This window comes from Neopelma chrysocephalum, unplaced genomic scaffold (genome assembly GCF_003984885.1).
Source record: "Neopelma chrysocephalum unplaced genomic scaffold, ASM398488v2 Primary Assembly neopelma1_22b, whole genome shotgun sequence".
In the NCBI taxonomy this organism is placed as follows: domain Eukaryota; kingdom Metazoa; phylum Chordata; class Aves; order Passeriformes; family Pipridae; genus Neopelma; species Neopelma chrysocephalum.
This window is the reverse complement of record NW_020897690.1, coordinates 27,504,753-27,529,673: the sequence shown is the minus strand read 5'-3', so window position 1 is coordinate 27,529,673 and position 24,921 is coordinate 27,504,753. Positions and strand designations below refer to the sequence as shown.

General features: G+C 38.1%; 1 long non-coding RNA gene across 2 annotated transcripts; it reads left to right on the top strand.

Moving 5' to 3' along the window:
• The first annotated feature begins 23,387 nt into the window (after positions 1–23,387).
• On the top strand, positions 23,388–24,673 carry LOC113964986. 2 transcript variants are annotated; one of them, XR_003533390.1, is made up of 3 exons: positions 23,388–23,502; positions 23,708–23,808; positions 24,363–24,673. It is a non-coding gene; the product is annotated as an uncharacterized LOC113964986 (long non-coding RNA). The 2 variants fall into 2 exon arrangements; XR_003533388.1 differs by having other exon boundaries at positions 23,708–23,817.
• The last annotated feature ends 248 nt before the right edge of the window (positions 24,674–24,921 follow it).

The window sequence follows — 24,921 nt, the reverse complement described above, 5'->3', positions numbered from 1 at the left end:
ACCCTATATTTAGACTATATTTATTCCAAGTTCTCTGCATATTAATGGTATCACATTTACCATTTGTGTATTGTTTCACACAACCTCAGTGTCTATGTTAAACCCAAAACACACAGGTATATGCCAAACCTTTCGTGATTTCCAAATCCATTATTGCAATACAATATTCTAAAAGAAAAGTCTCCAGCTACAGGTTGCTTCTTTCAGTGAAGAAAGCATTTGTGTTTTGGGTTGTTACCTCGCTAGCAGGCAGCCCATATGGTGCTAAATCTTGTAAACTAACTATAACTAGGTATAAAATTCATAGGGAAAAATGTAACTTATCACAAGTGTACAGCTGGTGTATGCTTCTAAGTGGTTGTTTCCTAATCTGATACCAACCTGTTCATAGCCCTGGTATAAAATCAATAGCAAATACCATGCATGATTCCCCGAGAGATTAACCATTTATTCCAGCCATGAAGAACAAATGAAGGTTAAAGCAAAGTATCTGCTTTAAGAAAGGTGTGTGTGTGCACATGAAGAAAAATGAAACAAAGTAATCCTCTTATAGATTAATTGATATTAACTGCAATAACAACACAGGACGGCTTGTTTGTTTTAATTATGCTTGCATTTTAAAACAACAGATTTTCAAGCTCAGATTTACATGCAGTTTGTTTTTTGCGTGTTCCCAAAGCTGCTTCATAAGTGATTTACATTTTTTCTTTGCCCCAGATGTTTCACGTTTTCTTTGCTCATTTCTTTAGTTGCAACTAATATCTCAGAGAGAACTGCCAGGGGCAGATTGAGCATAAACACAAAAACCTGCAATAGTAAAAAATACAGTGAGTGAAATTATCATGCCCATTCTTCCTGGTTCACAGCTGTAAAAGCTGTGGATGTTTTAATGTGTGCATGTGCAACGGGGAGGAAGTGAGAGATCAGAGTCGTGGTGAGCAGCAGCAAGGGTGAGAAATGAGTGGGAGGAAAGACAGGAGCAAACTGGCTCCGGGTGGGCAGAGGAGGGCACGGCGGGGTTGTGTGTCCAAGGGATCTGGAGGGGCATCAGGGGAGAGATGCAGGCTGTATTACACGCTGACCTATGAAAAGCGGGCTGGGGATGAGCTGAACTGCCACAAGATTTTGCCGTATTCCTGGGGATTGACTGTGCTGGCAGCCCTAAAAAGCCTAAATTTTTAAACAAAATTCAGCTGTTAGGCTCAGACATGGTAGAACCAAACAGAAAGCAATGATTTCAAAGTGGGAAAAACCTTCTTTGCTGTTTTATATGCAGATAGCTGATATAATCTTAACATCAAGACTGCCTGTCTCCCTGCATAGCAGTAAAAAAGATGCTAACATCATTTTACTGAAATCAAGCATTTCTCCTGTGATCCTCAGATTTTTTCAACACCTGTATGATGGTGCTTCTTAATCCCTTGTACCAGCTGGTCTTTCTCCTTTATCTATGAGTTGGTTGCAACTCATCGTTTTGCATTGCAGATAGTTTGTAAAGGATTTTACAACGAAAGACACTTGTGGTGATTTTGCTTTAGCCTAATTCCATCAACTGCAGAAGTGCTGCTCCTAGTTTTGCTGAAACAAAATCAGAATTTGACCTTGAAATACCCCAGTGAGAACAGTATTATTTATACTTATTTTGTAAAAGGATAAATTGAAACACTGGGTTTAAGCGACTTGCCTGAAGGCATGAAGCTTCTCAGTGCCATAGCAGAGACCTGAATTGAATGAATCCAGATGCCAATGCCCTTTTCTAAATGACAGATGAAGTCTGCAATCAGGATTGTGCTAAGATGAAAAAAATCTACTAACACCCATGGAGTTATAAAACCAATTTAAGTCAGGACAGAGTCAGGTCTTTGCCTACTTTCCATGAGCAGAAAAGCAGTGCTTAACTGCTTCTTCTTCTGCAGGTGTGTATACTGCTTAAGGGATAGGAAAAATCATCTTTGGAAAGAGGAGTTCTGCAGATTTGGAGACTGTCCTGTAACAGAAAGGCAAGTTTTTTCCTCTCACATCTGTGAAGAGTAGAGATTTAAAAAAAAAACAAAGGAAAAAAGAAAAAAAGAAAAAAGAGAATTCCCAAACAAAAACATATGCAAGGTTTAATTTCATATTTTTCTGTTTTTACTCTATTTGTAACTTAATGTTATAATTTTAAAGGTTTATTATAACATTTTAATTGTTTATTCATTGATCTGAGACACTCCTTTATTGGGAGCATTGCAGTAAAATTACAACACACAGGAGACAGATCAAGCTTGTAACACTGGCAGTCTCGTGAGTGCTAAAATATCTTCCAAGTCAACACATTTGCTGATGGGCAATAAGAGAGAAGACAAAAGTAACTCCAGTCCTCGGCTATTTTTAGTGCCTCTGTGGTTGTCTATATATTTTTTTCGTGTAGTCTGCTTTATCAGTCATGAAGCTAACTGAGCTCAGCTCCAGCCTTGGTGGCATTATCTCAGACTGTCATATGGATACACTGTATGCAGAAATGCTGCATACCCATTGTGAATGATGGTCAGCAGAGACAGTGCAATGGGGCTAATGTCATGTCTGAGTTTTATACTGTTTATTCCCTTTACAGATGTAATGTCAAAAGTTTGATGCACTTTAAAGATTATGCTGGGGTTTTTGAACTGTTTTGCAGTAAGAAATTTGATGCAACGGATACTCAGAAGAGCTGACAAAGAAATTATTTGATGTTCCTTTTAAGCCTGTGGAAAGTCTGCTCTCAGACTGTAATTTCCTGGAATTTATTATTCACAATTATTCACTGTATTTTGTTTTGGCAAATCTTTTTAACTCGGTTTTGATCATGCACAGTCTTCCATGAATAATCATCATTTCAGACAGGAGCTGTTGTGATAGGTCAAAAGAGAGATATGGCATTGTCATGTTTGTGACTGCAAATGGAAGAAACCTCTTCTAGTGCAGCATTTGCAAATGTGGATATAAAATCTGGCACCTGTAAATATTCATGTACATACACTTGCAGCTATGCTCTGGGCTTGATACAAAGCCACTAGAGGTAACAGAAAGAATGAATATTCATGTTGGCAAAACTTAATTCCTAGATGGTTTACTGAAAGCAAATGTAAAGAGAAAGCAATATAGGCAAAAATGCATTAATACCACTAAATTTTCACAGGAAAAAAGATCCTAGATATTACATTCAAATACTGGTGAGGTGTTTTTGCTTATATGTCATTGAAATAACATACATGCACACAAATATGATTACAGTCTCCCTTTTAGGACTTTCTTTCCAAAACACAGGAGCTCTGCTTGTTAACAGAGAAAAATAAGGAAAAAGCTGGAATTCCAAAATATGTGAAACTGGTCCAGCAGCAAGGAAGCACTTATTTTTTTCTTTTTCTGTGTATAATAGGAAACTGAAAATGTTGGAAAGTGTTATTTTATTTAGCACGCTTTCCCACAAAGTTCAATGCATAATACAAGCAGGAGTTATCAGCTTCATTGTGAATAGTGATGCTTTCATTTTCTCTTAGGATGTTCACCTAATCTCCCACATATGTGAAATTACGTATACTTCAGTCCTCTAAATTGACCAAAAGAGCAGAGCAACACAACCAAAGAAGAGTGCATCTGGTGGGTTTGGATCATCTGTTATTATTTTGTTGATTTTTTTAAATTATTTTTTTTCTTTAAAAGTAAGGTAGAAAAACCATTTTAAGAGTTAAATGATCTTGGATGGTTCTGAATGAGCAAATGTAGTAATTTCTGTGTAAGGCAGAAGTTGCATTTGGAAGATGCTGTCTTTTGACTCTGACATTGGTTTTGCTTGACTTGTGTTCATTCAATTCCATGTAGCCAACTTCATACAACAGTGCTATGGTGCAGCTTCCAGGTGTGGGCATTCCAAGCTACCTGTAAACTGAGCCCAATTCTTTCATGAGAAAATGAGGTGTGGGTTTAGAATATCAGTCATACTAGACCATAAAGCCCTATGATATACAAAACTCTATCACCAATTCTTCTGCCAATGGCCTAGTTTGTACTCAACACAGAGTATTTATAGTCTAAAAGTCTGATAACCCTGAGCTTTGCGCCCGATCTACCCTGTTTCAACTTCCAGACATGAAGAATAATGTCCAAGTGTTACCACTGAATATGATGGTTGTGATTAGACAGTGACAGTAGCTCTACAAGTTTGGAGGAACTCATTTGCTCTCCATCTGTAGAGCTCTAGAAGTGTTCAGAGAAGAAAGCAGATTTTTTATTTCCCCGTCACTGCCTCCACCACTAGCTTTATAAACTGTGTGACAGTATTTTTTCCTGAATATTTTGGCAGCTTTTCTTCCAACAGGTGTTGTTTTGCCTTGACAAATCTGAAGGTCAACACTGAGCAAGTGTGAAGCTGCAAGGGGAATAATTGCTGTAACTGACAGCAAGGAAAGCTTTATGGGTCCTGATTAGAAAGAAGAGTCTTGTATAAACCATGGACAATTGTATTGAACTCTAAATAATGTGAAATGAATTTTTGGTTCTCCCAAAGTCCTTGAAGTTTGAAGTGAGAGGAAGAACTATGTGGTATTCCTAGTGTTCATTCTAGTTCAGAAATGCCTTTCATCTCAAATTAGGACAAAATGTTGCAATTTCTTTTAACATACCATTTCCAAATCATTTCACCTCAGAAACATGCAAGTAGTCCCATGACTTGTATATTTTTTTTAAGAGTAGAGAGTTTCTTTTAGACTTGTTCTGACTTTTCTATAATCAGCTACGTATAATAAGGTTTTTGTTGGATGTGATAAATGTTTATAAAATCACAAACCAAAATAGTTGCTTAAAAAAGGTTCTTTGACCTTGTCAAAATGAAGTGTTTCAAAAATTTGCATAAAAAACTTGTTTATCTGTATATTCTAGAAAATGTTTGATGTAACTGAATCAGCATTCTGCAATGGAAAACTGTTCTATCTGTAAAAATAGCAGATCAGCTTTAAAAAAAACCCTTAAATGAAAAACAGTGGCTGTACAATATTTTCAGAGGGCCTGAGAGATACAGTAGGTCAAACTATATCACTGAAGCTGGCAGTAATTCCATCAATTACTATAATATGACTAGTGTTGTACCCTGTACTTATGAAAACATTATATATTTGATGGCCTAGAAAACAGCAAATATATGTGCACATATATATATACATAGTCAACTGAGGATGCCGTACACCAAAGTGCAGCAGCTAAGCTTGTGGGTATTGCAGTCCAAATGCATAAATGAAACTTCAGTATTTCTAGTTTTAGTCCATCATGATAAACTATAAACTAACTCTGGTGAACAATGCCCCTTTATGGATGCACAGTGGGTGGATCAGAATGAGATGCTGATTTCATTTGGATTTCTGCCCTTATGTCCACAGGACTTCAGTTTTGGCATTGTTTGCCTTTGCTGTAAAGTTCATTTCTGTTTCAGCATCTGCTCGTGGACAGGAGTCTGCTTCTGTTCCTTGTATGGTACATGTTGTTTCACCACTATGTACATCTGTTTGCTGCTCCTGATTGCTTTCTGCAACACCTATGCTCTTTCTCCTCATGTCTGCTGTACCAAACTCATATCTACATATAGCCAGGCCTCTGCCTCAAGCATTTAATTTGTTCTAGTAAGGAATGGTCTTCATTTTGGTTCTAAATCTCCTTCTCACATCGACCTGTTGTGATAATCCTACTTTTTCTTCTGTAATGTATTTAAATTACAAATAAATAAGCAGGACAATAAGATAAGAAGACAGATCAAAAACAATAAAACAAATTAATTTCCTATAATTTGAAGACTTTTTTTAAAATTTACTTCTGGTGAGAGGTAGGTGGGGGGAAGTTTCTTGTTTCTTATTTATTGTCTAATAATTTGGCATTTGTAAGTATTTGTAAAGCTTCTCACAAGGATTCAGATGCGTATCACCAATCCTACTGATATTAATAATTACATAATCAAATCTTTGCACAAATATTTGAAAATACAAGTAGAAAATATCTATTTTCAGAGTAATTTCCCCTCTTTTTTTACCTTTTTTGTTTTTTTTTTCACTTGGTCATTTTGTTATTAGAAATTTTCTCCTGCAACTTCTAGATCAATATCACAGAATTAAGAGTCTTTTTGTAACAAACTTTCTGTAAACTGTTCAAAGACAACTTTTATGTCTTTCCAGAATACCTTTTCCAGTTTTATTTTTTATTTTTTTGCTAGAGAAGCTGTTTGTTACTACAAGGTTCTATGGTGTTGAACAGATAAACTTTCATCCAACACTAGATCCTTCAAGTGCACCTGTGGCTATCTGAGGTTAGCTCCAAGAGATGATAGAAGTGCACCAACCATGATCATCCCTTTCAATAGCTCCTGCTCACAAAGGAAACTGCCTGAGAGAGCAAATCAGTGTCAGACATCACACTGTAAAACAGAGAAATAGCCTCTTGGGTTAAAGCTACTTAGTCATGCAAAGGATGGCGTTCAGATAAATCTGCTGATGCTATTTGCATTAAAATACTGGAACATTGTGGCTACAGGAAGGAGAGTAAAGTGGATAGTGCCAGGACTTGTTTTCTTGTTCCCAGGTTAACTGACACAGTCTGGACCCCTTACTATTGCTAAGTTCTCTCATCTTCAAGGCAGCCTGCTAACAACTAGGCTACCACCTGGGGATGTGAAGAACAAGTCCTTGCTTGGTGCTTGCTCCCAAATTTTGTACAAGGAGTGTTTGGGAAAGGCCTCATTTTCTGGTCCAAAACTATGCTAAGGAATGTTCAATTATGAACAGAATATGAACAATGAAATTCCTATGAACACCACTTAGTTTATTAGAATATATGTTCCTTATAATTATATCCTTTAAAAAAAGATTGTTTTTCAGGGAATAAGGTGTTTCTTATCATAAGCTCTCCATTCCAAGAGTTGTCTTTTACAGTCAGCTTCCTCCTTATATGGTATCCGCAGAGAGCAAATAGCAATAGGTTCACATGAAGAACATTTTACTTATTATTCCCTATAATGTGTTGTATGAAATGTGTGATTTTACCTATGCATCTTTAGAGGCTTCTGAAAAAGAAAAGCAGCCTGAAGTCTGCTGGGAATATGTTAATTAAGAGATGTGATGGAAATGTTAATGAAGATGTTCTAAGGCTGACATAGAAAGCAGATGTCTTAATTTTCCACACTACTATGAAGCCTTCCCTTGCCCAGTGACAGCAGAGAAAAATCAAAAGAAATTGAGATAGAGAGAGACCCTGCCCATTGTGGGCTAGGAATCTGCTCTGTGTCTAATATTTGCAGTCAACAATGGCACAAAGCTAAAGTAGATCTCTGAGACTTCTCTTGAGCGTGCCAGATCAGAGACAGACTTTCTAGGCTAATTAGTAAACCTCAAACACTTGTAATGATGAATTGTTAGCAGCAGCCTTAGAAATTTATTTTTCATTTATGATGTTTGTATCTTTATTCTGTTACTGCAGATCTCTCTTTTAAGTAAACATGCCATTTAAATCCTGTCTGGTAATAAAGCACATGCTGAATAACCTGACAAGACATTGCACTTTTAAAAAATAGAATCACAGAATTACAGAATGGATAAGGTTGGAAGAGACCACATTGGGTCACCTGTACCAACCTGCCTGCTCAAGCAGGGTCATCCTAGAGCACATGGCACAGTATTGGGTCCAGACAGTTCTTCAATATTTCCAGTGAGGGATACTCCACAACATCTCTGGGCAGCCTGCTCCAGGATGTAGTCACCCTCACAGTAAAGAAGTTCTTCCTCATATTCAGAAGGAACTTCCTATGCATCCATTTCTGCCCATTGCCTACTGTTTGGCATCACCAAGAAGAGACTGACATCCTCTTAACACTCTCCCTTCAGATACTTTGATGCCATTCCCACTCAGTTGTCTCTTCTCAGGCTGAGAGGCCCTCAGCCTGTCCACATGAGAGAGATGCTCAAGTCCCTTAATCATCTTTGTTGCCCTCTTCTGGATTCACTCCAAAACTCCATGTCTCTCTTGCGCTGAGGAGCCCACAACAGGACACAGAACTACATATGTGGCCTCACTAGGGCCAAGTAGAGGGGCAGGATCACCTCTCTGTACCTGCTGGCAATGCTTTTCCTTGTACATCCCGGGATACCATGGGCCTTCTTCTCCACAAGGACACACTGCTGGCTCATGGACATCTTGTTGTCCACCAGGACCCCCATGTCCTTCACAGAGCTGCTTTCCTGAAGGACAGCCCTCAGCCTGTGCTGGTGTGTGGGGTTATTCCTCCCCAGGTGCAGGGCCCTGCATTTGCCTTTGTTGAATCTCAGACAGTTTTTCTCTGCCCATGTCTCTAGCCTGTTGAGGTCCTTCTGAAGGACAGCACAGCACTCTGAGTATTGACCACTCCTCCCAGCTTTGTGTCATTAGAAAACTTGCTGAGGAGGCATCTTCCCTTTTATCCAAGTCATTGATGAGCAATTTGAACAGTACTGGACCCAATATTGAATCTTGGTGGACATCACTAGTGACAGGCCTCCAAGTAGATACTGTGCCATTGACTACGACCCGCTGGGATCTACTGCTTAGCCAGTTCTCAATCCATCTCCCTGTCCACTCATACAGTACACACTTTCTAAGTTTGTCTGTGAAGGTGTTGTGAGAGACAAGTGTCGCTCTTCAGGATGGAGGACATGATCCTTGAATATTAACTAACTCTCTTGGACTCCTCTTCCCTGCAGGACCTGTTCTCATGAAGATCCCTAAAGAGGATAAGTTAACTCTCCTGCAGTCCATGGTTACAATTTTGCTGCCCTGCTTTCTCCTCACCTGATGCTGAACTCCACAGTATCATAGTCAGCCAAGGCTGCCCCCAACTTTCACATCTCCCTGTTTGTAAGCATAAGGTTGAGCCTTGTGGGATCCTCTGCTACCTTTCTCAGAAAGTTGTCACCAATGCTTTCCAGGAACCTCCCGGACTGTTTGTACTTCTCTGTGTAGCTTCTCCAGCAAATGTCAGGGTAGTTAAAGTCCCCTACAAGAACCAGTGCCTGTGACTTCGAGGCTGCTTTAAGCTGCCTGGTTTGGACCTCTTTTGTCATGTCCAATACCTGAATGCATTTATACACAGCACTCAGATGCAAAAAAGAGGGACCTTCACCAAGTTACATGAGTTTAGGAGAGGGTAACAAAGTTTTGTAGTAGAGGACCTGTAAACTAGTCAGGCAAGTTTCTTTGGCAGTAGGATCTTAGTGAGAGGGTTTTCAGATATATTGGTGGCTTTAAAAATGCACTTAAATAATTTGTCTATGTATCAGATGTTCTTTAAAGTACTAGGTGGCTTTGGGGGGACTTGCCATTTTTCATCTCTGAAATTGAAGGAAGACAAAATTTTATCTGCTGCTGGTTAGCTCCTACATTTGTTCTAAGGACCTCTCCTTTTTTCTTTGCTCTTATTTCCTCCAAACCTGTCCTAACAGTCTTGAACTGCATCTTCATTAGATGAACCTGTTAGTGTTGAGAATTCGAAGTCCATGCTACACAGGTTTTTTTAGGGAAAGTATGTTATTTCAGACTATACCTAGTGAGGCCCTTGGACTAAAACCCCACTAATGTTTGAACCAGGTTAGTTGTGCTTTTGGTGTTCGTTTTTCAGTTTAATTTCATCCAGAAGGGATATTCACGCAACCTTAGACTGCTACATGGTGTGAAACAAATAATGTGGTACATGGGATTGAACTATTTTCTTCAAAAGCGCACTCCTGATCTAAACTAAAACACCAATGTGAACACACTCTGTTCTTGAACTGTGGTGAAAATACAGTTTCAAAATTTATCACTGATGTCATAGTGATTTTGATGGCACTATTCAATAAAATGAACAGAAAGAGGGCCTCTAAATCCTTTAGAAAATCATTCTGAAGCATACTATCCTTTGCAGTTTTAAATCTCTTCGGAACACTCCAAATATCAAGTGAAATATGAACAGAAAAAAATCCAATGATGCAGTACCACAATTACAGAAAAAAAATTAAAGTAAATACAGCCAAACTAATATACTTATATCTGTCATTTAAAGTTAACTGGCACTAGTATTTATTTGTTTGGAGCACTGGGATTTTGGTTGGTTCATTGAGTTGAGTATAGATTTTTGTTGCTCTTCTTTGCTTTAAATTCTTCATGTAGTTGACCTTTCTGGCACAGCAGTTAGGGACCACCACTGATGAAATGTTATTAATATGTTAGCACAACTACATTAATAATCCAAAGGAAACACAGTTAAACATCATCTTTTCAACTTGCTCAGTGACTTAGCACCAGTGGTGTGCACAGCTTGTGCAGCTGACCTGTTTTCAGCTGGAGTGCTGGATACTCTCATTCCCTATGGTGAGAAGAAGGTGATTCTGTTGGCTGCATCATTTTGAACTGACACTGTACTCGAGGCAGAAGCTGTTTCTCAGTACAACCTTTGTGAGCTCAGGGCAGCTGACTTTGCTGGAACGTCAGTTGCAGTGGATGCTCAGTGCCCCTGAAAACTCAGTGTAAGATTTACACAAACATCTGAGTGACTGAGCTGTTTAGAAGATGCGCTGAAAGGGATCTGCCTAAAACTGCACACAGATTCTCTGGCAAGGCCAGTGAGAGAAAACTGAGTGTTCTGCCTCCCAGTCCTCTTTCCAGATCACAGGATGGATTACTTCATCTTAATAGCTCATATGACTGTTAGCATTATTAACATTTATTAACCCCTCCTGCAGACTGTTAATTAAATAATGCAGAGTCAAACCTTAATTCCTTTGGTGCTGACTAGATATCTCTTCCACATGACACAATTTCATTTATCATTACCCTGTGTCCCTTGTGTTTAATTTTCAGATGAACTAAATGACTGCATTAGGTGTTTAAGATACTACACTAGAAGTGTCTGCAAACATAACAAACATAAGCAGCATTACCAAAAGTCATCACCGTGAATCCAATAAACAAGCCTGACTGTAGGAAATTGCATCCTCGAAAGCGTGAGTAAAGAACCTTGAGTAAGTCTGTCTTTTAATTTAAACTTATGAAGAATAACAGTTAATAAGCCTTTGCTGAAATGTGGCAATGTTCTCCACATGTGACAGGTTTAAGTTTACACATAAATGCTGGAGCAAATGGATGTGCTGATTGCCCAAAATGTGACCCTAGTTATGGTAACCCTTTACCCCAGCTTGACTTTTTATTATATCATGTGGCTGTAAGCCATACCAGAGCTAAAGGAATGACTTGATAAGTGTACTTTAGAAGCAGTTAAGCTAAGGTTCCCATAAAACTTGGGGAAATATGCAAATGAGTGTGTTCTTCTGGATGCTGATAAAAGGCACTACTAATGAATAGAAAATAACTGTTTGGCAAGCAAGATAACCTTTTTCATGGTGGTTGTTATGCAATAAACAATATCAGACATTTTAAAGTCCTGGTAACAGGAGCACTGAGACAGTGGTGCTTCTCCCACTGGAATTTTGCATTGATTTCCACAGCTGACTTTAAAGATAGGCTGTGCTTACAAAAGAGAAGATAGGTTTGAGGATGAATGCAAACTGCCTCCTAGCTTACCACCCTCACAGCTATCCTTTGATAGGTCTCTCTTTTTCCTATCTATTTTGTCCCAGCTGTGGTACCTGGGATCATGATTTTCTGCACCGAGCGTCAAAGGGATGGAGAGGTAACAGAAAACAGGCAGTGCTTATATCCAACAAAACAGAAGCAAACTTATACAAAATTTTTCTTTTCTTTCACAAACGTTACTGAGAAAGGCTTCCCGTCCCAAAAGTAAAAATGCATGTGGTGAAATACTTGAGAAAAGCATTGCACAAGAGTAGAGCTTGTTGCGTTGGTGTATCTCACAATTCAAGATGGAAAAGGGCAGAGCAAACTTTCTTCATCTCTATAAATAACACGCTGTGTTTTATCTGTGTTAAAAGATTTACAGAACCCTTTCTTTTGGCACTTGATCACTCTGGCTGGCAGTATAAACATAGTAACTGCATAAACACAGAAAATCAGAGGAGAAGAAAAATGGCTGTGCAATCCTACTGGGATCCATTACCATGGCAGTTGGGCCACTCACACATTAAGTAATGTTTCTTGATTCTTTTTCCCCTTTACAGCCAACACCACCACAGTGAATACAGAGCACAGGAAAGGCAGCCAAGTGTTCAGAAATTAAGGGCAAAATGAGTTTTGACCCATGAGTTATCTAGACCATGCCTTAGTGTTCCTAGCCAATCCCAAAGTGCTCCAGCTGTCTACATTAAAGCTCGTACAGTTACTGAAATGGAGACAAAACAAAACAGATCCCATGGGGAGAAGAGCAATTGTACTGCTACATGAATTGCCTTATTTACTACCAAAGGTACAGATTTGATATTAGAAACATTTTAAAATAACTTGCTTATAAAATTTCAAATTGGATTTTTAAATTAAAGAATACATTTCAGAAAAATGCAACAATGAAATCCAAAATATTTTTAAATTTTGCCTTTTATTTTTTTGATTTTGATATTCAAAGGAAGAGGTTCAGCCATTATAAAGACTGTAAAATTGCCTTTTATTAGAACAAAAAATAAATTAAAAGAAGCCATATAAACCTTTTCCAGTTACAGTGATTTTCATTTGATTATGTGATCTTAAATTGTCTATTCTGGTCATTTCCAGGCTATATCTTAACTAGATTTGATACTATTAACAAGAAAATTCTTTTTTTTTTTAATTCTTACTCTCTGCCATAGTTGCTTCCAAATGAATTTTATTGGAATTCATATTAGCAGATATCCTTTTCTACTATTATTTTTAAAAATTTAAATATTATATGACATTTTTGTTGGTTTGTGCAATTACATACACAGGAAAAGATATGGAAATGAGTGAGACTATCTCTTTATCAATAATGGAAAAGTATTTTTCCTCTTACCCAGAACTGATACATGGTATATATTGCTCACATATTTTGTATTTCACTTTGTTCAACTGTATTTTTTTTAATAAAAATCCAGTCATTAAGTCTGTCCAGAGTACAGAGTCACTCGATTAAAACAGACAGTGAAATATTCTTTCTTTACCTATAGTGAATGCAATTATGAGGTGTTCCTCTCAATTTTTCTTTCTCAGCTTTCTGAACCTCTTTTTTTCCTACAGATTTTTCTGAATTGTACAATTCATTTTTCAGTCATTGTATCTGAACATCCCGTGTTAGATACTGTAGTGGGTTTCTGCGGCTGGGTTTTGGTAGCAGGAGGTAGGGGGGTGGTGCTACGGGGGTGGTTTCTGTTAGGAGCTGCTAGAAGCTTCTCTTGGCCGGTGGAGGTAATGCCATCCAGCTCCAGGACAGGCTTCCTGCTGCTGGGCAAGGCCAAGCCAATCGGGAGTAATAGTAATGCCTCTGTGATAACATATTTAAGAACAGAAGGTATTGCGCAGAAAGAATTCCAGCCAGGGAAGAGCAGAGTGGGAACAACAATGTAGACACCAAGGTCAGTGCAGAAGGAGGGGCAGGAGGTGTTCCGGACCATGGTGGAGCAGCTGTGCCCCTGCAGCCCATGGAGGACCATCGGGGTGCAGAGACCCACCTGCAGCCCATGGAGAAGCCCATGCTGGAGCAGGTGGATGCATGAAGGAGGCTGTGACCCCGTGGGAGGTCCAGGATGGAGCGGGGTCCTGCCGGAGACCTGCAGCCCGTGGAGAGGGAAGCCCACGCTGGAGCAGGTTTTTCCCGGGTAAGACTTGTGGCCCCTGTGAGCCACCAACACTGGTACAGCTCATTCGTAAAGCACTGCACCCCCTAGAGGAGTGACCCACGAGACAGCAGTTTCGTGAAGAACTGCTACCGGAGGGATGGACTCATGCTGGAGAGGTCCGTCAAGGACTATGTCCCGTGGGAGCGACCCCACGGGAGCAGGGGAAGGACTCCTCTCTCTGAGCAGTGGCAGAAACAACAACTGACCGTAACCTCCATTCCCCATCCCCGTGCACCGCTGGGGGGGGGGGGGGGGGAAAACATGGAAGGAAGGGGGGGGGGGGGGAGAAGGTGTTTTTAAGATTATTTTATTTCTCACTCTTTTGCTCTTGTCCTGTTAGTAATAAATTTAAGTAATATCCCCATTTTGAGTCTGTTTTGCTTGTGAAGGTAATCAATAACTCACCTCTCATCTCGATCCTTAGCTGTTTTTATTTCCTCTCCTCTGTCCAGTTGCAGAGGGAGAGTGAGAGAGTGGCTTTAGTAGGTACTTGGCATCCGGCCGGGGTCAACCCACTACAGAGACGAAAATAAGAAAATATCATACTTCTGTCAATGCATTTTCTAGGAATTCAGTGGGCACTGAGTGATCTCCCTCACACTCATCCAGGCTGCACAGACCTTAACACCAGACAGCAAATGTGTCCCTGCCAGTAAGTAACAACTGGTGACTTTGGCAACTGTAGGAAGGGATTCTAATCTTCACTGTGGACATAGTACTGCATCTTTATCTGTTCCCTTAAACAAAGCTAACGTGACAACAGGGAAGATGCATTCAGCAGGGATAATGGAGGAAACAAAGCTAAAACAGAGCAGGAGGTATCAGTCAGCAAACGTGCCTGGAAAGGGAGTGGGGTTGGGAGTGCTGGGAAATGTGACCGCTGCTTGTGAGACAGTTTGTGTGTCACTAAATGAAATTATTTCACCTCCATTTGGCCTGACAGGCCTGGTCATCTGCAGAAGATATCTTTATCTTTGTGGTTCCATGAAATGTCACTGTTTCCAGCACAATAAGACGTGAATATGTGCTTTTGAGAAATCATAGATTTTGGACATGAAGTTGTTCTAAAATTGTCTGGTGCAAATGTTGGAGCTATGTTGATTTACACTAGCTGATATATTCGTCTTTTATTTTTATTTTTTGAACTAGCAGCACTTTTAATTCCAGTGTCCTGACAATAAAATTGAACTTTTTCTGTACAATTCTTACTTTTGTAGTCACTGTTATTTCCTGGCTTTCTCTGTGCTTGAACAAACAACAACAAGGTTTACCTCACCAAAAAGGTGAGGTGTTTTATGCTTACTACGCCAGGATTAGTTAGCCTTTAGTGTAAACTTTTAAAATTAAATACCTTGGATTCCCTTTAAAAAATGAACATTGTTTAAGTAGATTACAAACTTTAAAAGATTATTGTTAGCAAAAGGAGTAAACTGAATGTTTTAAATTATTAGAAATAAGGTCTTACAAATGTTCTGTTCATGTACTGTTACTATACTAATGTCACTGGATGCATTCCACTGTTTAGAACTAATTCCACGTAAGTAAATTACTATATACAATTTTTCCTCTATATAAGTTAAGAGAAACTCGTTCAGATGGTTCTGGTACGATTACAGACTTTTACTGGGTGAGTTGTTTAAGCACCTGTTGGTGTGATGACTATCTCATTGCCTACCTAGTGATTTTTAATATTAGTGATTTGCAGTCTGTAGGATTGAGTCTAATTCCACTTTTTTTTTTAACCTTATGTCACTGCTTGTATTAAAGACAAATAGAGTATATAATCTGGCCATTCCAGCTTATAAAAGTAAAAATCAGTTGGTTGATCATGACAGTCAAAAAAAAGACTGGAGAAATTTGGTCATAGGTACTGATTCAGAGGGATGAAACTTCCTAAAGAAGAAACCAGTATGTTGAGAAATTACTGTACAGTACCTATACAATAATCTCACAAATACAACAGAATTTTATACAATGGAATTAGAATAAGCTTGGAGCTAGCTGTACAGTGATGAATCAAATCCCACAAAAAGCTTATCTGGAGCCATCCCTTTGCTTATCAGGATTTTGGCAAAATGCTTCTCCATGGTTTCAAGAATACTCTAGATGTTGTGAAAATCATGTTTCTTTTGCTACTCCAGCATTTCTGATTTTATGGCTGCTAATGAAAAATTAGAAGAAATGGAAAAAAAAAAGAGTTATTATAAGCTTCCTCATCTTTCCTCCCTGATTCTGAAAGTTGGAACAAATTAACAAATCTTCAGAGATAACTTTATTTCTCTCTGTTTTCTATCAGTCACCAAAATTCTTCGAAAAATGTGTGGGAAAAGATATTCAAAAATATTAGTTTTGATCTTATAAGCTGTGGTGGTTTTGTGGCATGCAGATTTAGGGAAGAAGGAGAAGTTAATTCTCAGTATTTTGACTGTATTATTAAAATAGTTTTTTGTGCTTTGGTTTTTGGAGGTTTTTGAGATAATTAGGTCACAAGATGTAGCAGTATGATCAAGACTTCCATTGGGACACAATTAGAGTCCAGTGTAAAGTCTCACAAACTACAGAGGATAAGTTTTCCAGAACATAAGTTTATGCAAGTAGCACTATACACATGCATTTCTAAATAATAAGATAGGAGGTCTGTAATTTTAGCAGCAGAAGTAAGAACTGTGCATCTAATGCTAAAACCGCTACCTTTCGAAGATGGTTTCCTTTGATCCTGAACTCTGAGATTGAAATTACACATGATAAGAATTTCATATTTAAGGTTTTAATTCTTTGAGGTTTTCTCATTTTTAAATTTTTTGGACAGTATATCTCAGGAGCATGTCACTTTGAAATGTTACATCAATTGATTAGCATTAACTCAAGTAAAAACACTGAACCATGGCATTTAGAAATATACTCTTGATTCCACTTAGCTGTTTCTGACTGGTATCTGAAGGATACAATATGCTACAAAATCAAGCCCTGATGACAACACCAGAAAGAAATCCCCAAAGCATTTGTTAGGTTTGGTTTTCTTTCTTTGGTGTGGAGCAAAACTAGTTTCACCAAAAGTGAAGCTTTCCATGTTAAAATGCTGATAACATTTTTCCTTAACATTCACAATTTGCCATCCCAAAAGCTAAAATTAAATGTTTTAAGAAAAGTAACAATTTTTTGACCCTGGGCTTTTGCACTGTGTGCAGGTTTTGTATGTAATGCTCCCATCTCACTCTCTAACTCATGCTTGTGGGTAAGTCCATTTCCCCTTGTACAGCTCAGCCTCCTGCCAGGCCAAGCATTGATCCATGCTGCAGAGCTGATGCTGGTGCAGATGTCAGGAGCCTCATTGTAGTCAGTGATGGGTTGCACACTGTAACGTGCTGGCACCAGGTATTAGCTGCACCTAAGCCAGAAAGGCAAAGCTGAGCTGTCCTTGGACACCAAGATGAATCCCTTTAGAAATATAGGATAGCAAATTTAAAGTACTGTTTCGGATTTCTTTCTTATTTAACTACTACATGTGGCTAGCTGATTTTCTCATCAAAATGGAAAATGAAGTTAAAGGTTGAAATATTTATAATTTCCCATGCAATGGACTTTGGGATTTTTAAAGACCTTGAGAATGATACATTTGTGCTATCACAGCTTCCAAACTAGAGATGGGCAGGACAAGTGCATACACTGCCTCACAGCTAGTGTAGGAACTCCTCTAGGGCTAAAATACAAGTCATAGCAATGTAGGGCACATGTTTAAAAATCTGGAATCTTTGTGCTGCTTAGAAGAAGGTCTAAATGTTTACCTCAGATATATAAGGCCTATTTTTACACCAACTAAGGACTTTTTAGTACTTTCACAAGGAGTAAATAAGCTTTAAAGAACTGCAAATATCATTACTTTTGTCATTAAAGACATTCAATACTGCCACACTGAGAAAACGGGAGTCTAAATGCAAGATTTCCTCAAGTCGATGATTCTGTTTTTTGTTCTGAAAATTTTACCCAAGTCCTTAACTCCTACCTCTTCAATAACTTTCTGAGTGTTTTTTTTTGTTGGTGTGTGACAAAAAGTGTCTTTTAGGCTGAAAATCCTCTGCTCTGGTACCTTGTGCATATTCTTTTCTTTTGAGACATCAATAAAATGTAACTGTGTGCTACTAATTCACTTTGCTTGGATATTCACTGAAATGTAAACTATATAGAGGTCATAGACAGGGATTTAGAGATAACTTTTTTTTTTCCAGAATTTTGTCCCTGCTAGGGACACCAGGCTAGAATTTTATATTTTTTTGTACTCTGTTTTTCTGATATATTGTCATGTTGATATGTGTAAAAGTGAATGATTTATGCTAAGCAAAAAACTGTTTAGTAGAGCAAGAATTTTTTTTTTTAATAATAATGTTGCCTGTATTCAGGCTATTGTTGACGTTTTATTTCCTTGATATTAGAAGGTGGAAAAAAATGAGGAAGAAGAAAATAATAAGGGGGAAGACTGTAAACCCAGGATGTTAATTTTTTTTTCCCAGGAATTTCAGTGATAGAAGACAGAGCTCTTGACAATTTGCAGATTCAGAACAGCCTCTTACAAAGCATGATCCCTCTCTTTGAAGATTCTTGTTTGCATTTGCACACAGTTATAAGCATGTTTCTTCTGTAGGTGGCAATACAGAAGATGAGATGGAAGGTCCATTGCTTGTCCCAATGAGGTACCAGGATTTCCTCCCTCTCCTTGCCAAATTAACTAGTTACAGCAGCTGTAGCTGCATTCCTCACTTCTTTGACTTTGTTGTCTCTCAGTGACTGTTACAGTCTTCCTCTTCTTTCAGTTGGGACTTAATGATTTTCTCAGTTAAAGACAAAAATGAGGATCTCTTCTACTGTGGGTGTTTAAACACAGCAGGTGTGTGTATGTGGATAGAGGGCACCAGGATTTCTTTTCTGGGTTTGCAAGAGTTGCTACCTGGAAGGAGCTGAGAAAAAAGACAGCAGTTTAAATTTCACATCAGGTTTCTGAATATAACTCTCCAATGTCTCTTTTCTAGTTTTCTGTTATCTTCTGTCAGCCTACTTTCTTGTTTTCTCATCTGGCAGTGTCTTCACATGCATGTGAATGTCAATTCAAATGCTCCAGAAGCTGTTGTTTTCAACTTTTATTAATGTTTCCCAACTCATTCTCTTGTTTTTCTACTGACAGGCTGCCAAAATCGCCCTCTGGGGAATTCTAAAAGGGTCTGGGTAGCAGAAATTGGACCCAACATTTGTTGTAGTTAATTACTTGATCAGATCTTTGTCACAGAAAATATTTGACAACCCACACATCTCTATTTCTTAGCAGCCCATAACATAGAACTATAAGAATGTTTCTTTCCTTAAGAGTAAGAAGAACATCAGTAGATCCTAGATACTTTGTTTAAGTGGGTAACATACTTGATTCTACACAATTTTTTGTTGAGTCTGGTGATTCAATTTAGACTGGTATTTATACTATGTCCAAGAGTCTACACCATTCCCTCCTGCTTTTAGGAATAAAATACTGTAGTGGTTATCAAATCTGAGTTTTTTCATCCCCAATGTCATTCAACATAGCATTACTGTTGAATAGCCTGTAATAGCCTGTCGAGGAATATTTCTGCCAAGTTCCAAACCTAGATCTTGAATGAAACAAAGAAAAAAAAATCAAGAAACTAGCTAGGGTTTGTGCTCTGATTACAATCTGTTTTTGAGATAGGATTTCAGGAATTTAATAACTGCTGTGTGAATCCTCATAGATATAGACATGATCAATAAAGTTCATACTTTAAGTTTCCCAATTGTGAAGTGTGGTTGAATTTCATTTATGATTTTTTCCTAGCAGCTTGGGAAAAAATATTAAAGATTTACAACAGTCAGTCAATTTACAGTATTTAATTTAAGTGATGCTGGAACATTGTACAAAAGTTGAGGCCACTAAAACAAATCTTAAGTCAGTGTCAGAAAAAAAATTAAATCCTTTCTGAAAAAAACCCTGACATAAGAAGAAAATACAAACCAGAAAAAATTGGAGAAAGAGGAATTCAGTGGGCACTGAGTGGTCTCCCTGACACTCCATCTGGGCTGCACAGACCTTAACACCAGACAGCAAATGTGTAGGAGAAAAAGTAATAGTTGATTTTAAAAGTGTGGGGGAAATTAAATAATCATCATTGCAAAACCCATCATATAGGAACTAGATAAGAAAAGGAACACATTGGTGCCTCACAGAGGAGCATAGGGTTAAGGAAAGAAGAGCAGGTATGAATATCTGATTCTAATATAAGATGCACCTTACCAAGTTCTTCTGGCATTCTTAAATACAGGAGTTTCTTTTGGCTGTGGGATTTTAGTTGTTCAGTTAAAACTAGAAGTAGGGAAAAAACCCCACAACAGAACAACAACAAAAACCAAAAACCAAACCAAAACAACAAAAAACCCCACAAACAAACAAAAAAAACCCAAACAAAAAACCCCAAATGAGAAGGAAAGAGAAAGAGGACAAAGAAAGGGAAGTAAGACCTAGGCAAAGTGAGATTCTGCAGTACTTGTGGTAACACCATCCTTTTTTTGTTGATTCTTGACAATGTTACAGCTGTGTGCTGTTCCACCTGTTTGGCAGGTCTTTGCTCCTCACCTTGCTCACATTCATTGATTGCTAATTCTCAGGAAGGAAGGTTGGTTGCAGCAACTTGAAATAATTAATCTAATTTGTTTGTAAATTTATTGACCACAACTGTTTGGGTAAGTGAACTTCAGCTACAGGTTGCAATAACATCACTTATATGCAGATTGACATCTATTATATTTTTAACTCATAAGTTTTCTTGTACAAACACTATATTACTACTTACAAGCCTTTCTGTCCCTGAAGTCTTTAACTAGGCTGCACATATGAACTGGGGTATTCTTTCAAACCTCGTTTGCACCTGGCAAAACATGAACTGGTTGAGGCTCAGTGCTGGAGTGCAGGTTAAAGCGTATACTATGTGATTACTTTCTGCAGCAATGCTAGAGGTCTTGCTGTGAAGGTGAAGAAATTGTGGGTCATTAAACAGCATCATTTACTCCAGAGGGCACACATTTCCTGAAGAACATCTTGCATGAGATATCCCTTCCTCTGTGTTATTCCGTGGATAGGAAATGCAGCAGGGAAACCTAAACTCCAAAGTCACGCATTCTTATAGGTTAATGTTAAATCATCAGTATGCCTGTCTTCAAACCTTAACTGATGAATCCTCACAGCAGCCTTGTTTATGAAGCACTTATTATCTTTCTTTTATAGGCTGGGCAGACAGGAAGACTTAATTCAGTCATTTAGGGCTCAGACACTGTTGGACTCCCCATATAGAAGAATTTCTGACCAAACACCAAACCCATAGGTTAATCTCAAAATAAGCCTTATAGAAGGAAAACAATAATACTTCATGGTAGGGTAAACACAGTCAAAATGAATAAATAATCACTTAACTGGAAGGCAGTGAAAAAATTATCTGTAAAAGGTTAAACAAATAAAGAAATAAATTGTTTAGTTTGTTAAGAAAACAAAGCTTTATATGTACATTAAATTACTGTAACTCTGGATTTAGAAATTAATCCCTGTATAAGTTTAGAAACTGTATGGTTCCTTGAAAAGAAGGAAATCAAAGGTATTCGCAAGCCTGTTTGTCTTATAATAATTGGTTGTGTTTGAGACACACACATTGGTTCTAAACTTTAATATTGCATTTTAGGTCAAATTGCCTTCAATTACACTGAAAACTAGTATTGATTGATAAAATCTGGTTCGACACTGAATTCAAGGGGGAATATTTTATTCATAAAAAAGAACAGAAAAACAGAAGAGTACAAAATTATTTTACTAATCTGCCTATAAATTATGGAAGATAAGTCAGATCGATCAAGTAGAAAACAACAAGAACACTCACAAGATGTCACTTACACAACCCCAGTCTTGAATCTTACAGCTACCCTATGGATACAACAGGATATCCTTATTTTTCCAGGCTCTTCCAATGTTTTCTGTCTGTGTGTGCTGGTGGGAATGCTCAGTCTGCAGACAGTTGACACTGCACCCTTCCCATATCAGGAAGGCTGAAGCCTTCATCTTGTTATTGGGAGACTCTACAAGGTAAAAAAGAAAAAGAGCCACATACATGCATGTGTGTGGACAATAAGACTGATTGTCTTTTGGAAAACTTTTTACCAAGTCTTTGACAACAGCTTGTTTTTAATCTTCGTTATTTTCAGCCTTTTTTTAAAAGGTAGAGTCAAAATTGGATATATTTGAGCTGAAGGTTACCAGAACATGTCACATACAAATTATAGTAATTTTTTTTTTTAATCTCCCCAAACCGCCTCAAAATTTGCAGCCTTCATTTCTGACATTTAGGTTGAGTCAAAGTTATTTAGAAATTTACGTGTAAAAGATGGAAAGAGGAAAAAAAAATCACTGGTCTTCAAACCCCATGTTTCAATCAGACCAATTTCTTTTTTTCCTATTAGGCCAAAATGATGCAACGGGGGAGCACAGCCAACAGAAGGAACATCCAAGCACATTTCTTTGCATGATCCTTGTGTCATCCCAGATTGTACGAGGTTCCTAATTTTAGGACCATAATTTACGTCCCAGCCAAATAACTTTTTAACTTGTAAATCCTTAGCTTATAAGAAGGCCTGAGCATTAATAACATAATTCCAGCTGAAATAATAACTGGTCATTTTTTCAACTAGAAGAAGTGGTGAATTCTTTAGGAAAGTGCTCACTGTTACGTTTGCTTCTCATTTCTTTTTAGCTCTATCTTTAAATATAGCCAGAAGGCTAAGGCTTGACTTAACAGTGTGAGCTTTTGGGACTGTAAAACAGTGATTTTGTCACCAATTACACCATCCACAAACACTTCCAATATTAATGATGGTAGTTCGTGAAAAGCTGATGTAATGGCTGTCTTAAGGTAGGCCAAGAAACTTTAGTATGAGTGGGAGAGGATTATCAGAGATATGGTACTACCAGAGATATGAGGGAAGTTGGCAACTGAGCAAGGATTGTCAAAGGCTGTGAATGTGAAGAACACGTTATGGCAGAATTATAATTGCAGTGATTTTTCAAATGTGAATAGCAAAACAACCACCTGTTAAATCATATTGATTTAAATCACAAAAGCTATTGAATTTTCCATAACCAGCTGCATGTTCTGCTGTCATGTGGTTTTTAAAAGAGAAAGTAAAATAAAACTGTAAGAGACAAAAACTCTGAAACAGTGGGGGAAGAAAGGTATGGAACTCCCATATCTCTTGGGTACATATGCCTTTGCAGGATAATTGCACTTTGGATTGGCTTGCTGCCTCTGAAACTTTGAAAGATTACTTTATTTGTCCCTTCTCCCAAACCTCTTCCACTGTATTATTTAAAACCTGATTATCTTATGAAATACTAATCGCCAAGCTGTGCAACTTAGTTTTCCAACCTACAAAGTCTCCATTATTGCCACTTACCATTTTTGATGCAGGAAGGCTTCCTTTTATGAATATTTCTCCAGCCCACCAAAGTCTAGAGCTCAGATACATCATGAGATCCCACATTTTTGCTTGAAGTGCATTTTACATTCCTTTTTTTTCTTCTCACAGGCTTTGACAGAACAAGGAACCTTATATCAGATGATGGTGGAGATTGGGAAAATAAGACGGATCTAAAATAGTGTGCAAAGACCTTGCTTGAATACAGCAGATGGAGCTGCCTGCCCTGATGGTAAATAGCAAATGCCTGGAACCAAGTATGACAGATCCTGCATCTCTCTAATTTCCAAGATTTGTGGAACTACACAATGCATGGCCCATGAAACATGAAACTGTGAGATTTTAATATCCTTGAGTAGTCAAAGATAGTTTGCTTGTAGGTTTTCTCCCTCTAAATGTTATCTCTCCTTTTCCTCTTTTCTTCACTTCTCCTTCAGTGGAGCAAACCACAACCTTCTGAAGGCAGATGGCTCCTGTATACTTTTTGCCTTTTAAATAGAAGTGACATAGCCCACATCCTACATGCTTCCAAGGTAAGGTGAGCAAGGTAAGACTTAAAACCACTGTTATATTTTTAACTTACATCTGCTTTCATGTTAGTATTTTGATGCTGTTACAGAGTGAAAAAAAGAAACCACAATAAAGCCTCAGTGTGTGGTATAGTTCTCAAGGCTATTTATATTATGGGTGGACCTAGAAACAGAGATCAGAGCCACACACACATATTTGTCTGTCTATGCATAAATCTGGGCAGCTAGAGATTATTAAGATAGATTCATATTGAATTTCCAGGCATCACTTTAGATTCAGTATAGATGAATCTTTTGTGTATGTCTCTGCCAATATGTTATGCTTGTTTGTTTTTAAACACCTCCACAGTAAATCCCTTTCCAGTTCAGAGAAAATAACTTTTATCCAAGAAAAAATAAGCCTACCTAGGATTACTGAAATTCTAACACTGAGAAATCAAGAGCCAACAGCTTGATAGGGACTATGTTCTGATGCCATGTTCCTGTGCTATGGGCGAAGGGTGAAATAACATCTCTTTTGAGAGCCTCATCCAGCACCAAGTGTTCACATTTGTCTTTGCAGAGTCTATTCTTAAACAGAGAAAAAATGAACTGAAAGGCAGAATGAAGGATGAAAAATTCAAGGAGGAGACTATGACCTCTTTGGGGTAAACTAATTTTAAGGAGAGATCTACGAGGCGAAACAAGCTTAAGTTTTCATCTGGAATATTATGTTAAATTTTGTTACATAATATTGTATTATCTTGGACAGTTTTTTGCAAACTACCGTGTTCTTCTTCTTTACATTTGACTTAAACCTATGTAGCACTGTAGATTTCTTTGGTGACATTTTACACTGTGTAAATTACTTCAGCAGCCAGCATTTGCTTTGTCTGACCTCCTCATTTATCATATTTCCTCCATTATGAATCTCTGACTGATGTATGTACAGCAACAGTACTCACAGCACTACACGTGTATTGTTATTGGGTAAATCTGAGGGAGAGGGGGAGTTGACAGCATTGCAAAGTGCAGAGGCAAAAAAAAAAAAGAAAGCTTATAAGACCCTGAAATTAGCTCAGTTGGTTAGAGCCTGGTGCTAATAATGCCAAGGTTGTGGGTTTGATCCCTGTAGGGACCAT